This window comes from Chiloscyllium plagiosum, unplaced genomic scaffold (assembly GCF_037043375.1).
Source record: "Chiloscyllium plagiosum isolate Xiang-an unplaced genomic scaffold, Cpla_swu_hap1 HiC_scaffold_11, whole genome shotgun sequence".
In the NCBI taxonomy this organism is placed as follows: domain Eukaryota; kingdom Metazoa; phylum Chordata; class Chondrichthyes; order Orectolobiformes; family Hemiscylliidae; genus Chiloscyllium; species Chiloscyllium plagiosum.
This window is the reverse complement of record NW_028270149.1, coordinates 21,823,581-21,837,394: the sequence shown is the minus strand read 5'-3', so window position 1 is coordinate 21,837,394 and position 13,814 is coordinate 21,823,581. Positions and strand designations below refer to the sequence as shown.

Below are 13,814 nucleotides of genomic sequence, written 5' to 3'. Positions count from 1 at the left end.
CCAGATGCTATTGTAGATATTTGACAAAGGGTCAGTTAGACTTGAAACGTCAGCTCTTTTCTCTCTTTACAGATGCTGCCAGACCTGCTGAGATTTTCCAGCATTTTCTCTTTTGGTTAACTCAATATTGTTTACTTTTAATATCTCCAATTGCCTTCAGTTAAGCATTTTTTTTAAAAGCAATGATTAAATATTTTCCATTGTCATGGGACAGCTTTGTAACATGTGTACATATTTGTTCTGCTGAATTGTTTCTGTCTTAAACAATTGTTGGGTTTTACTCACATTTTGGTCCACCTTTCCCTACTGGTGTTCCAATGTGCCAAAGGGTATAGACTGCTGACCAACCCCTCTGCTCCCCTTCCCCTCTCATCAGCTCTAGAATTTGCTACTTCGTTTGTATTGCCTTTAGCCCACTCCATTTCCCATTCTGCACCTCCTTAGTCATTCACCTGTCTGCAAGACCATTTCTCTCCAGTGCAAACAAGAAACGTCCCTTTCTGTTAGTCAATCTCAAGGTTCCTCCTTTGTACTATTAAACGTCAGGATCCTAATCACTTAAATGTGTGCAGTGCAAATTGACTTATATCTTATTTATAAAATTAACTTGGGAGGTTAAGCACTGCAGGTTTAATAGTTTTAATTAGAGATCACAAGATCTTGCAATTCAACACAGGAATGACACATATCCCCTTTCAAAGTTCATCTCTACTTATAGTGGTTTTCTCACACCAAGGAGGTGATTGCTGATCACTGCCACTGAGGAGTCCTGCCACTGGAGGGCCTGTGTGACACACAGGACTGCTAGTGAACAACACGAATTGCAGGCATGCGGGAAAGCTCATGATTGAAGCAACAGGACAGATAGACGAGGCTATCTCCTCGGAAGCTGCAACGACAGAGGAGTTGTCTAAAACCTAAACACCAAGCAAGCAACAGGCCAAAAGGGTAAGTGAATGGCTTCATCGCAATGAGTGGTGTTCAGTGAAACCCTCGCTTCATACATTTAGTTTTAGATAAAGGACATGAAAGAATGGAAAGTACTATTTATGTTCAAGCTAGGTTTAATGAATATGCTTCACATAAGACTTTTAACATCAGATGGTTGTAAGACTGACTCTTGTGTTTCTGTTTGGTTGGATTCTTAGAATAAAACAGTTTCTGTTTGAAGTAGATAACATTGTAGAGATAAATATCAGACGTGTTGCACTCTGAAAGTAACAAAGACGTTCGCCCCAGTTGTCCACCATGTTGATCAATACCGATTGTTCTTCTGCGTCAGGGTATGGATGGTGTGTGACATCCTCTGCTGTGTTTGGGGAAGAATATCAAGTTGCTACACTTTCGTCTTTTGGATTTAATAAAGAATGTTTTAGTGGTTAGTGCTCAGCCTCTCACCAAGTAGCCATTTGGTGAAGTGCAATTTTACATCCAGTGTTCTTTCACTTTGACAACAATCATTAAATTTGTATCAGTTTCATATTTTTCCATGATTGCTTTCTGATTCAGCTATTTCATTGTTTGGCATTTAATTTTGCTTGATTTTGGAGATTCTCACTTTTTAAAAAAATATTTTGATTGCCAGTTTGAGTGTGACCTAATGAAAACTGACCGTGGTATTTTGTGACTCTGTGTGAAACAGATAATGCAGAATTTTCATTGACTTCAATGGAAGTATAAAATTGGGAGCAATGTAACATGGGCTGCTAATTCCCCGTCAGCAGTTTGACACGATTGTATGACATTGAGATCTACCTCATTGGGTTTCACCATTGATTCTTCAAGATTATCAAGTTTAAACTGCAAAATAGAGATTCCCAGATTCCACACTCCTGGTCGATGTTGAGTTAGCTGATTCCAATTGTGGTCATGACAGGGATACTATAATTGGTCTACACAGGTTTGAAGTGGAAGAAAAATGAACTACCAAGATTAAACGCAGACCTGAGGGGCTGAATGGTCTTCCTCATTGTACGATTCCATAATTTATATCATTGACACTGCCCCTCCAACTTACTAGATGATGCCCATACGTGGAAAGTACCGATGATACTCTGCTTGACAATTGGTTACTCAAATCAAACATGATAAATGGTTACTCAGGTAAGTGGAAATGCACACAAATCAATCAGCATTAATGGATGTTTTAAGGAGCAGAGAGAATTGCAAAGGATAAATAATAATCCTTCTTTGATCGTTTATTAAGGATCATATCAGGAGCGCAACAGCTTTCACTTAATTGCTGTTAATACATGAACAGATACTGTAATGGCGACCTTTAAACCCTACTCAACATTCAGCATCAATAGTCAGAAATTAATGCCAGTGGGAAATACGTTACTTCAACCTGTTCAATACAGAGTGATTTTGACCCCTTGATTATTGAGTTTCACAAATTCTGAAATAGTTAGGATGCACACCATGTCACCACTTGATTTATATATTTGACAACCTGGTTGATATCTTCCATTTCTGCAGTCCTGTGTTAAAGAGTCATATAGTCATACAGCACGGAAACAGACCTTTCAGCTCAGCTTGTCCATGAAGACCAGGTTTCCTAAACTGAACTAGTCCCATTTGCCTGCTTTTGGCCCATATCCCTCAAAACCCTTCCTATCCATCTACAAATGTCATTTAAGTGTTGTAATTGTACTCGCCTTTCCTTGGAGAAAGTGAGGACTGCAGATGCTGGAGATCAGAGCTGAAAATGTGTTGCTGGAAAAGCGCAGCAGGTCAGGCAGCATCCAAGGAACAGGAGAATTGACGTTTCAGGCATAAGCCTTCCTGAAGAAGGGCTTATGCCCGAAACGTCGATTCTCCTGTTCCTTGGATGCTGCCTGACCTGCTGCGCTCGCCTTTCCTACTCCCGTCTGGCAGCTCGTTTCATATCCTCACTAACTTCTTTGTGAAAAGGTTACCCCTCAGGTCACTATTTGCCTGTTACATCCTTTCCCTCTCACCTTAAACCTGTGCACTCTATTTTTGGACACTCCAACGCTGGAGAAAATACCTTGGCTATTCACTTTTTGTATGCCCGACTATAAACCTCTATAAAGTCACATCTCAACCTCCAGCACTCCAGGGAGACTATCCAGAGAAATCGTGAACGAAGTGGTAAAATGATGGGATTGAAGTTCTGGGCAGGGCAATACTAAAGTAGACAAGTTGATGTATTTGGAGCTATTCACAACAGGTTGCTATAACCTATGTGGCAAAATATTGGCACAACAAATTCATCACATGAGACCCTTCCCAGTATGCTTTTACTTGCTGGTATAGTCGAAGTAAAAGCATGTGGAGAAAGGGAAAGCAACTACAGGTATAGTTCAACAAGGGAAAGGAAGCACTCTGGCAGGGCAGTTGGAGAGGATGATGAACAGGCTGAGGGGCTCGAGTCTTTCACACACATGGTCTTAGTGGTGAAACTGGCTGAGAGGAATATCCAGACTTTGAAATCTGCAGTTGAAGTAAACAGATCATTTTTTCAATTTACGAGTCCTTTATGTTACATATTATTATCAATGTTTCAAATAAATTTAATCTACAGTAAAAAGCTTAGCCTTAATTGCATCCTTTCCTGCCTTCGGCTTAAACAGACCAATAGCGAAAAATCAAATAATTGGAATTGTAATTATTTATCTTTCAGACTCTGCTTGAACAGTCTCTTTCATATTGTTCTTTATTATATTTTATAATAGATATTTCATAGCAAGTTACTTTATTATCCTGCTCACCTGATAATGGCTATGATAGTACTTTGTCAATCAAATGCCCAACACTTGGGTAGCCTAATATGTCTTTAGTATTAGACTATAAATCTTCCATTTGTTTTGAGGTTGTGCATCAGACGACTTGATTGTTCACTTGACATTTTAATTACTAATTTCATAATCAGGTTTCGGAGCATAAAATCAGAAGGTGTAGGAACAGAAGTCGGCCATTTACCCCATCAATTTCACTCCACCATTCAATGACATCATGGTGAATCTGAAAATCCTCAATTCTGCTTCCCTGCTGTTGAATAACTTTGATTCCTTTACTGATTGCAAATTTGTTTCTCTCTGCCTTGAAGATACTTAAAGACTCACCTTCAATACTCCTCTCCAGCAAGTAATGCCAGATTCTCCACCCCCTGAGAGAAAAAAATGTCCTCCTCATATCTGTCTTACACCTTACTCTGACAGAAGTCACCTGATGAAGGAACAGCGCTCCAAAGCCTTGTGATTTCAAATAAACCCATTGGACTATAACCTGGTGTCGTGTGACTTCTGAATTTGTCCACCCCAGTCCAACACTGGCACCTCCACATCATCCTTATTCTGATATTATGTATCCTGCTTGTAGACTCTTCCATAAAAGGAAGCAACCTCTTGCTATCCACCCTGCCAAGGCCCCTACGATTAATACATATTTCAAAGAGGTGATTTCGCAATCTCCTAAACTCCAATGGGTAAAGGCCCAACTTGTTCAACTATTTGTCATAAGGCAGACCTGCCATATCCGGGTTCAATCAGTGACAATGCTGTCACTTTAATAAGGTTATATTGTCCTTGGGTTTTTTTTTTAAGAGAGGTTGTCAAGGCAGAGGTGCCGAAATGTCTGGAAAGACTCTAAGTTAACAATGGCAGGGGAGTGGCCAGATCTCCCAATTCAGGTTTTTTTTTCTCTATTTTGACTTAGTTGTAGCAGAAAAGCTGCAGAAAAGCAGAAAATGTGCTCCAACAGATGATCCTTGACTGGCTTCTGTCTCTGAAATCAGTCCTGCCTGTAAGAACTGGTGTTTGAATTGACCTTTTGCCAAAGGATGTTACACGAATTGGAACAGCTGCAAGTCGACTGCAGCGATTCAAGAAGGCAGCTCACCACCACCTATCAAGGGCAAATAGGGATGGGCTATCAATGCTGGCCAGCCAGCAATGCCCAAATCCCACAAATGAATGAAAAAACATTTTAAAAATTAAGTTGCTGTTTTGGGTCAGTTGAGTTTTCCAATAGTTAAGTTATTCTAGATTCCATTTTCTTTTGTTTGTTTTCCAACTGTAGTGTTTAAATAAATTCTGTTTTGTTTAAAGCCGAGTGGGTAGACCAGTTGCATCACACCCTGAATATCCACCTCGGATCTGCCTTTAAAATAAGAAAAGTTAGGGTCTTTTTAAAATGTTTTGAGGGGGGGGGGGGGGTCTGGCTTGGTCAATAACAAATCTAATGAACCTACTCCAGACTGCCTCCAATGTCAGTGCATCTTTCCTTAGATGAAGGGAGTAAAACTATTCACAGCATTCCATCTGTGACCATGCATAATTTTAGCAAGACTTCCCTTTGTACACCATTCCGTTCGAAATAAAGAACAACAGCCCATTTATCCTCCCTATTACCTGCTGGTCTTTTTGTGATTCATACAATGGAATCCCCAAATCTTTTGTGCTGCAGCTTTTCTATTCTTCCTGCCAAAATGCACAATCTCACATTTTCCCATAATATGTTCCATCTGCAAAAGTTTTCCTCACTCACTTCACCTTTCTATATTCTGCTGGAGAATCTATATGCCATCTGCACCACTTGCCTTCCCATCTTCTATTTTGCCCTCCACAAACATAGCTATAATACATTCACTTCCATCATACAAGTCATTAATATTTACTGTAAGTACCTGTGGCCCCAGCACTGACTACAGAGGCATTCCAGTGGTACTGTGTTGCCTTCCTGAGAATTCTCCCTTTATCCTAACTCTCTGTCTTATATTAGTTAGTCAATCGTCCATTCAAGCTAATTTACTACCCTAACACCATATACTTTCATCTTATTAAGTAGCATTATGTGTGGTGTCTTAAAAAATACATTTTTTGAAATCCAGATGTATTACATCTACTGGATATCCTTTATCTATCCCACTTGATACCTCCTCAAAGATCTGTAATAAATTTGTCAGGCATGATTTCCCTGTAATCATACACATACAGCATACTGACTTTCCTTGATTATGCTGTGTTTCTAAATGCTCGGCTATTAAATCCTTTGGAGATCAGTTTAATACATATCCAATGACAGATATTAAGCCAACTGGCCTATAGTTACTTGTTTATGTCTCCCTCTCTTTTTGAATAAGAGTGTTAAATTGTTGCTTGGTTGTGGTTTTTCGAGGTTGTTTGCTTTATGCATTTAGAAACAGTCTGAGATGCAGCTCACTCTTGTCTATATAAACAGGACAGCTCCATTTATAAAGGGTAAAGCAAAGAACTGCCAATGCTGCAGATCGGAGACAAAAACAGAATTTACTGGTGAAACCCAACTGCTCTGATAGCATCTGTAGGTTGGAAACAGAGTTAATGTTTTGAGTCCAATGATTCTTCATCAGAACCATTCAGAAGAATCAATCGCTGGATTCAAAATGCAGATTCTGCTTTTTTCTCACATCGATAAAGGTAATGGATGGATTTGTGCATTGAGGTTATCTCAATGTCGTGATAGTCAATCACATTGAGCTCATTGAACAAAATAATTGTGGAACATAGCTCAAAAGCTCCTGGAAGTAATGAGTTCTCATGTCCGTGTAGGCAGTCAGTGAAAGATTAATTATGTGAGACTTGAGTCTGATGGATATTGAGGAATTTAGCTGCTTGTCCATTGAAAAAGCAGGTTGATAATGCACAAACATGTTCTTAAAGATTAAAGACAAATGTAGAGTGAATTGTATTAAAAATAGCAAGTACTGAAGATACCCATTTGATCTGACATCATCTGGACAAAAAGAGTTAATATTTGAAATCCAATATGGTTCTTCTGCAAGAGCTAAAAAACATGGAGGTATCATCTTTACTGGTGACAGAAAGGTTGGTGAAGTTGTGAATAGTGTGGGTGGCTGGTGACCAGTGGTGTTCCACAGGGATCGGTTCTGGGACCTCGGCTCTTTGTGATTTTTATAAATGACTTGGATGAAGGAGTAGAAGGGTGAGTTGGTAAATTTTCCAATGACACGAAGATTGGTGGAGTGGTGGGTTCTGTGGAGGACTGGTGTAGTTTGCAACAGGACATTGCCAGGATGCAGAGTTGGACTGATAAGTAGCAGATGGAGTTCAACCTGGAAAAGTGTAAAGTGATTCATTTTGGAAGATAGAATTTGAATGCAGAATACTGGGTTAAAGGTCGGATTTTTGGCAGTGTGGAGGAACAGAGGGATCTTGGGGTTCATGTCCATAAACGTTGCCACCACTTGTGGCAACGGTATATGGGCTTTCATTAGCAGGGGGACTGAGTTTAAGAGCTGCAAGGTTATGCTGCAGCTCTATAGAGTGCTGGTTAGACCATAGTTGGAATATTGTCTTCGGTTCTGGTTGCTTCATTATAGGAAAGATGTGGAAGCTTTAGAAAGGGGACAGAAGAAATTTACCAGGATGCTGCCTGGACTGGAGGGTATGTATTATGAAGAAAGTTTGAGGGAGCTAGGGCTTTTCTCATTGGAGTGAAGGTGGATGAGAAGGTGACTTGATAGAGGAGTACAAGTTGTTGAGAGTCATAGATGGAGTGGATAGCCAGAGACATTTTCCTCAGGCAGAATTATCTATCACGCGGAGACCTAATTTTAAGATTAATGGAGGAAGGTTTAGGGAAGATGTCAGAGGTAGGTTCTTTACTCAGAGAGTGGTGGGTACATGGAATGCACTGCCAGCAGTAATAATAGAGTCAGAGACATCAGGGACATTTAAGCGACTTTTGAATAGGCACATGGAAGTTAGTACAATGAAGAGTATGTAGGTTAGTCTGACCTTAGAATATGATAAAAAGCCGGCACAACATTGAGGGCCGAAGGCTCTGTACTGTGCTGTACTGTTCCATGTTATATATTCTATGTTTTCCCATGTTATATTTGCTTTAATTTAATGGTCTATCAGTGTTGGATAGAATAGGGAATATAGCATAATGTCCATCTTGTCCATAATGTTCATTATATTATTTTGGCAATTCATGTTCTAATTCTCTTGCCCTAGACCACTCAACTACTGGAAACAGTCTGTTTTTAGTCAGAAGGAGGTGAACAAACAATGCACACATGAACTACCCTGGACACTTTACAGTTCTAATTTCAAATAATTGACATAAGGACACATTCCAAAGTTTCTCAGGGTGATTAAATCACAATGAATTATGAAGAGCCTGAATAGAAAAGAATAAGGAAGACCGTTGCCTAGAAGAGGGGCCAATATCTTGGACCATTGATTTAAAGTAGTTGGTGGAAGGGTTTTACAGAATTGAGAAGTAACATTTCACCCAAAGTGTGGTGGAGGTCTGGACTCAAAGATTAAAATGGTGGTAGAGGCAGAAACTCTCACTATTTTAAAATCACTGAGATAAATATTAGAAATGCCATAACATTTAGGTTTAAAAGCCAAGAGGTAGATGGCATTTTTTTTTTGGTTGACACAAAAAATGATGGGTAAATAGCCTCTTATGCTGTGAATCTCTATGATTTGGAGACTTTATTGCCACAGTTGTATGTTATTATATCCATCAATGATGTGTGCACTGCCTTTTTATTTAAACAACCTAAATTTGTGTTGTTGTCTTGCTGACCAGGATGGAAAAGATAAAGGATATGGTTTGATCAACATCACAATGCACTGGTTTTTTTTCCACTGTGCAAAGTCCGAAGCCTTTTATGTCTATGCTTTGCTAGACTACTGTTTGCAAACTTCTGACCGTATTTTCTGTAAGGTTGCAGAATTACATAAATATGGCAAAATATTATTCAAGCAATCTAAACGCATCTGTCCAAAAGATGTCGAAGGGCTGCAATCATAGTCTCCCTTTTGCTTATTGAACAGTTCCAGGGCTCTTGTTTCTATATTCTATCAGAAAGTCCAGATAAATTGGTCACTTTTTAATTGCAGAAAATTCATAATTAAAGTCGTAAGATTGTTCGTTATGAGTTTAAAATTGTTCTTGTTCTCTGCTCTCCCAACTCAGCTTGTAGCCATTTTGCAGATCTACCCTTTGCATATCATTTCCAATGTTTGAAACCTGTTTGTCCCTCAGAGTGTAAAACCTAGGTCTTTCCATTATTTTCCCATGAATCAAATCTTTGATACTTGGGATAAACCCTGCCACTTTTCTCAGAGATGCATCGTGCATGTTCATTTTTCTCTGTGGTTTTGTGATCTGACGTAACACTTAAGATTGAATTTGACCAGAGGACCATACAGCTTGAACATTCAGGAGTGAATGAAGTTATTATTCAAAAAGAAAAACTGTGCAAGGTTACGGAGAGAAGGTGGGAGAATAGGATTAGTTCACAGAGCCAGCATACATGCAACAGGCCAAATGGACTCCTACTGTGCTGTAATGATTCTGTAACTTTGTCTGGCTCATGCTACGTACTGGATGACCTTCACTTCACACTAATCACAGGGATGTTCAAGGACCTTACCTTGCTCTGGTTGTGTGAATCCTACATGGATTGAACTATGGCGCTTGGATTTAACTCTGTCTAATAGTTAAAGAGTTAAAGGATATAACGAAACTAGAACCAGGCTACATAATGAAAGTGGAAGCAGGTCTTTGTGATGGAGAGATTAGGTGGAATTTAAAGAGAGGCTGTGAGGCATGTCATTTGTCATTACAGCTGGTGATGTATCCACTGAGAATTTCTAGATGTCGCATGGGGATTAGTTCCCGAATTGACAGTGGGAATCCTATCACTGGGACTCTCGAATCCTTGTGGATATTTATTCCCAGGACTTGCCCCAGTGTGGTGGAGAACATGTCCTAAGAGCTCCCACCCAGTCAAACATCAATAGCTGTCCATTAAGGATAATACTACCGGCACCGGTGCCCACTGCTGGTAATTCACTTCTGCCTCGAATCACTAGAGAAAGTTAAGTGAGGGCAGGGTGGGGCCTGTGAGAGAGGGTCACCAGCAGTATAGGGGAGGAGGTAGGGCAAGGTGAGAGCATGGGATCTGTGGAAGTGGCTTTCAAATGCCCGTCTCTTAACAAGTCCCCCTCTTCTGATGCTGGTTCCCTCATTCAAGCCTTTTATTAGCCCCACAAATCTGTCAGCAAAGCTGTTGGGGTCCCAGGGTGATCTCAGTATATAGTGAATCCACCCTGTTAGTCAATGGTTGAGTGCCACAAGAGTTTCTGTCACAAACTTAATCAGAGTGAAGCAGGAATGCAATGCCTCTGTATTGATCATTCAGACAACACTCTCCTACACATTCTGAAACACATCCAGAGGGAGCACTGAACTCCGGCCAATAGCATTGAATACATTCTGGGATTCATAACTTTTGCAGAGTAAGAGATTTAATTAGGTGACACCATTTCTTATTAAACAGATGTTCATTCAAAATGGGATATGAACCTGGATTCTTAGTTCTTAGGGCTAAAGGGATCAAAAGGTATGAGGTTAAAACAGGAATAGGATACTGAGTTGGATAATCAACTATGATCATCTTGAACGGCAGCGTGGTTTGATGGGCTGAATCACCTCCTTCTGTCCTTTTTTTGATTTGCTGAGCAGACAATGTACGAGTGACAAACTCCAGGCCGAGTCAGCCTTAGGAGTGGAAATGATTACCATATAATATTACTGCCAGTAGCATATTCTAAAAAAGGGCCAGAACCTTTACAGGATTAAAACATGATACATCCCAGATTGAAATTCACTTGGCTCATTGTGTTTGTGCTGGCTCTGTGAAAGAGCCACTGAATTCATCGCACGGCCCTGTTCTTTCCCCACATCTCTGCAAATGTTTCCTTTTCCATCGAATTCTCATTTGCCAATAGCTCTTTAATCAGTCCCACCATCCTTTCACACAATGCATTCCAGGTCATAACAACACAGCGCATGAAAAAATTATCTCCCTCTCTCATCCTTTCACCAACCATTTTAAACATGTCCTCTGACTACCAACTAACCTGTCAATGAAAACAGTTTCTTCTTATTTACCCGACAACATACCTTTACATATTTTGAACTCTCTGTTGAACCTTTTGCTTTCTTTAGTTTAAGGAGATTGAGGGAGAGAGAGGGGGAGGGCGAGAGAGAGAGGGAGGGAGAGAGAGAGAGGGTGGGTGAGAGGGAGAGAGAGGGGGAGAGAGAGAGAGGGAGGGAGAGAGAGGGGGAGGGTGAGAGGGAGAGAGAGAGAGATTGAGGGAGAGAGAGGGGAGGACAAGAGAGAGAGGGAGGGTGAGAGAGAGGGAGGGAGAGAGGGAGAGAGAGGGGGAGAGAGAGAGGGAGGGAGAGAGAGGGGGAGGGACGGCACGGTGGGCGGCACGGTGGCACAGTGGTTAGCACTGCTGCCTCACAGCGCCAGAGACCCGGGTTCAATTCCCGCCTCAGGCGACTGACTGTGTGGAGTTCGCACATTCTCCCCGTGTCTGCGTGGGTTTCCTCCGGGTGCTCCGGTTTCCTCCCACAGTCCAAAGATGTGCAGGGTCAGGTGAATTGGCCATGCTAAATTGTCCGTAGTGTTAGGTAAGGGGTAAATGTAGGGGTATGGGTGGGTTTCGCTTCGGCGGGTCGGTGTGGACTTGTTGGGCCGAAGGGCCTGTTTCCACACTGTAATCTAATCTAATCTAATCTAATCTAATCTAGAACAATCCCACCTTTTTCAGTCTCGAATGTAAATCAAGGCCCTCATCCCTATTCTAGTCTCATAAAAAAATTGTGTGCAGTCTCCAAGACCTGGTTATTTATCCTAAAGTGTGGTGCTTGAACAAAGAACTCTAGCTGAGATCTCATTTGTGTTTTATAAAATTTGCATATCATTTCCTTGCTCTGTATTCCATCCCGATGCTTATAAAGCCAAGGCTGCTCTTATACCAGCCCTCTACAAGTCAATTTATTTTCCCCGCTCTTCAGTCTTTCTTTCCAAACACTGCACTGCATTTCTCTGTACTAAACTTCATTGAAATGTTCCCATCTATTTCACTTGTCTGTTTTTTTCAAAACATTGAGTAACCTGAGTGAATAGTGAAAGTTTGAGGGGCTGGATTATATGGGGTGCCACAGTCCATACTTTTGTGTTGGGTTGCCAAATGTGTTTGGATGTATTCATGGACATTTAATCACTTGACCTACCCTCATGCTCCCAGCTATTAGTTGATGATTATATCTATCTTTGCCAACTTTAAGTACATTTAAGTTGTCATTGGACAAGCATATGGACGTACATGGAATAGTGTAGGTTAGATGGGCTTCAGATTGGTATGACAGGTTGGCGCAACATCGAGGGCCAAAGGGCCTGTACTGCGCAGTAATGTTCTATGTTCTATATATCCCTGTGACACGCTATTTTGCTCCATCAATTGGAAAGCAAAATTTCTCATTACCCACAAGGCATGAACATTAACTGCAAACCAAGCAGTTTCTTTTTTTCCCCCCAATATCCAATATCATTTGAGGAGAAAGTGAGGTCTGCAGATGCTGGAGATCAGAGCTGAAAATGTGTTGCTGGAAAAGCGCAGAAGGCCAGGCAGCATCCAGGGAACAAGATATTCGATGTTTCGGCATAAGCCCTTCTTCAGCCCATTCCTGAAGAAGGGCTTATGCCCGAAACATCGATTCTCCTGTTCCCTGGATGCTGCCTGACCTGTTGCACTTTTCCAGCAACACATTTTCAGCTCAATATCATTTGCCTGGTAAAGAGAAATGTTCTAAGAGAATGACAAAAAAATTTTTTTAATGGTGCCATAACCTTTTTAAATGCACTCATGGGATGTGGGCTTCCTTGTTGAAAAATGTGTTGCTGGAAAAGCGCAGCAGATCAGGCAGCATCCAAGGAGCAGGAGAATCGACGTTTCGGGCATAAGCTCTTCTTCAGGAATGTCGGCTTCCTTGGTCAAACCCAGCCATAATTGCCTCTGAGAAGGTGTTAGTGAGCTGCCTTCTTGAACCATGGTGATGCCTGTGCTGTGGGTAGACCCATAATGCCATTAGGGAGGGAATTCCAGGATTTTGAACCAATGAAATTGAAGGAATAGTGATACATTTCCAAGTCTTTCTCCACAGTCTCACAGAGCAATGTCCTGAAGGTTGATTTTCAATTCCTGGAGACTCCAGGTTGGCACCCCTACTCCCATGGCCACCTCACAATCCCGTAAATGGCCTCACACCCAGGTAATCCTGACAGCGGAGCTCATTGCTTTAAGACAAGACTTCCAGTATTATCTTATCAATCAGGTGGCTGGCAGCTTTGAAGTGTTAACAGAGCAAGCTGGGAGAGGTGGACTACAGAAAGCATGACCTTGATAAGAAGGCCAGGTAAAACTATCATCAAGGATGAAATAGTAAGACCTCTAAGTAGAAATTGTCCCATTGGGCAGACGCAGCATGGGTTCATGAAGGGCAGGTCGTGCTTGACTAATTTTACTGGAATTCTATGAAGATATTATGAATGCGGAGAACAATGGGGACTGATGTGGTGTATCTGGATTTCCAAAAGGCGTTCAACAAGGTGCTGCACAAAAAGCTGCTGCATAAGGTAAAGATGAACAATGGTATGGGCAATGTATTAGCATGGATAGAGGATTAGCTATATAACAGGAAGCAAAGAGTGTGGATAAATCAGCGTTTTTCTGGTTGGCAATCGGTAACTACTGGTGTGCCTAATGTTGGTAAATGTGAACCTCCATTTTGGTTTGAATAATAGTAAAAAGGATTATTATTTGAATGGTAAAAAATTGTAGCATTCTGCTATGCAGAGGGATCTGGGAGTCCTAGTGCATGAATCGCTGAAGGTTGGTCTGCAGCTACAACAGGTAATTAAGAAGGCCAATGGAATTTTGTCCTTCATTGCTAAAGAGATTGAGTTTAAA

The 13,814-nt window shown here is 41.1% G+C and overlaps 1 protein-coding gene across 1 annotated transcript in view; it reads left to right on the top strand.

Moving 5' to 3' along the window:
• Positions 1–862: 862 nt before the first annotated feature.
• The window catches only part of LOC122557387 (phosphatidylinositol 3,4,5-trisphosphate 5-phosphatase 2A-like), a 146,816-nt gene continuing 133,864 nt past the window's right edge, over positions 863–13,814 (top strand). Inside the window, exon 1 of the mRNA XM_043705046.2 lies at positions 863–948. The gene's annotated coding sequence lies outside the window, so the exon portion shown is untranslated. The remainder of the gene's footprint in view (positions 949–13,814) is intronic.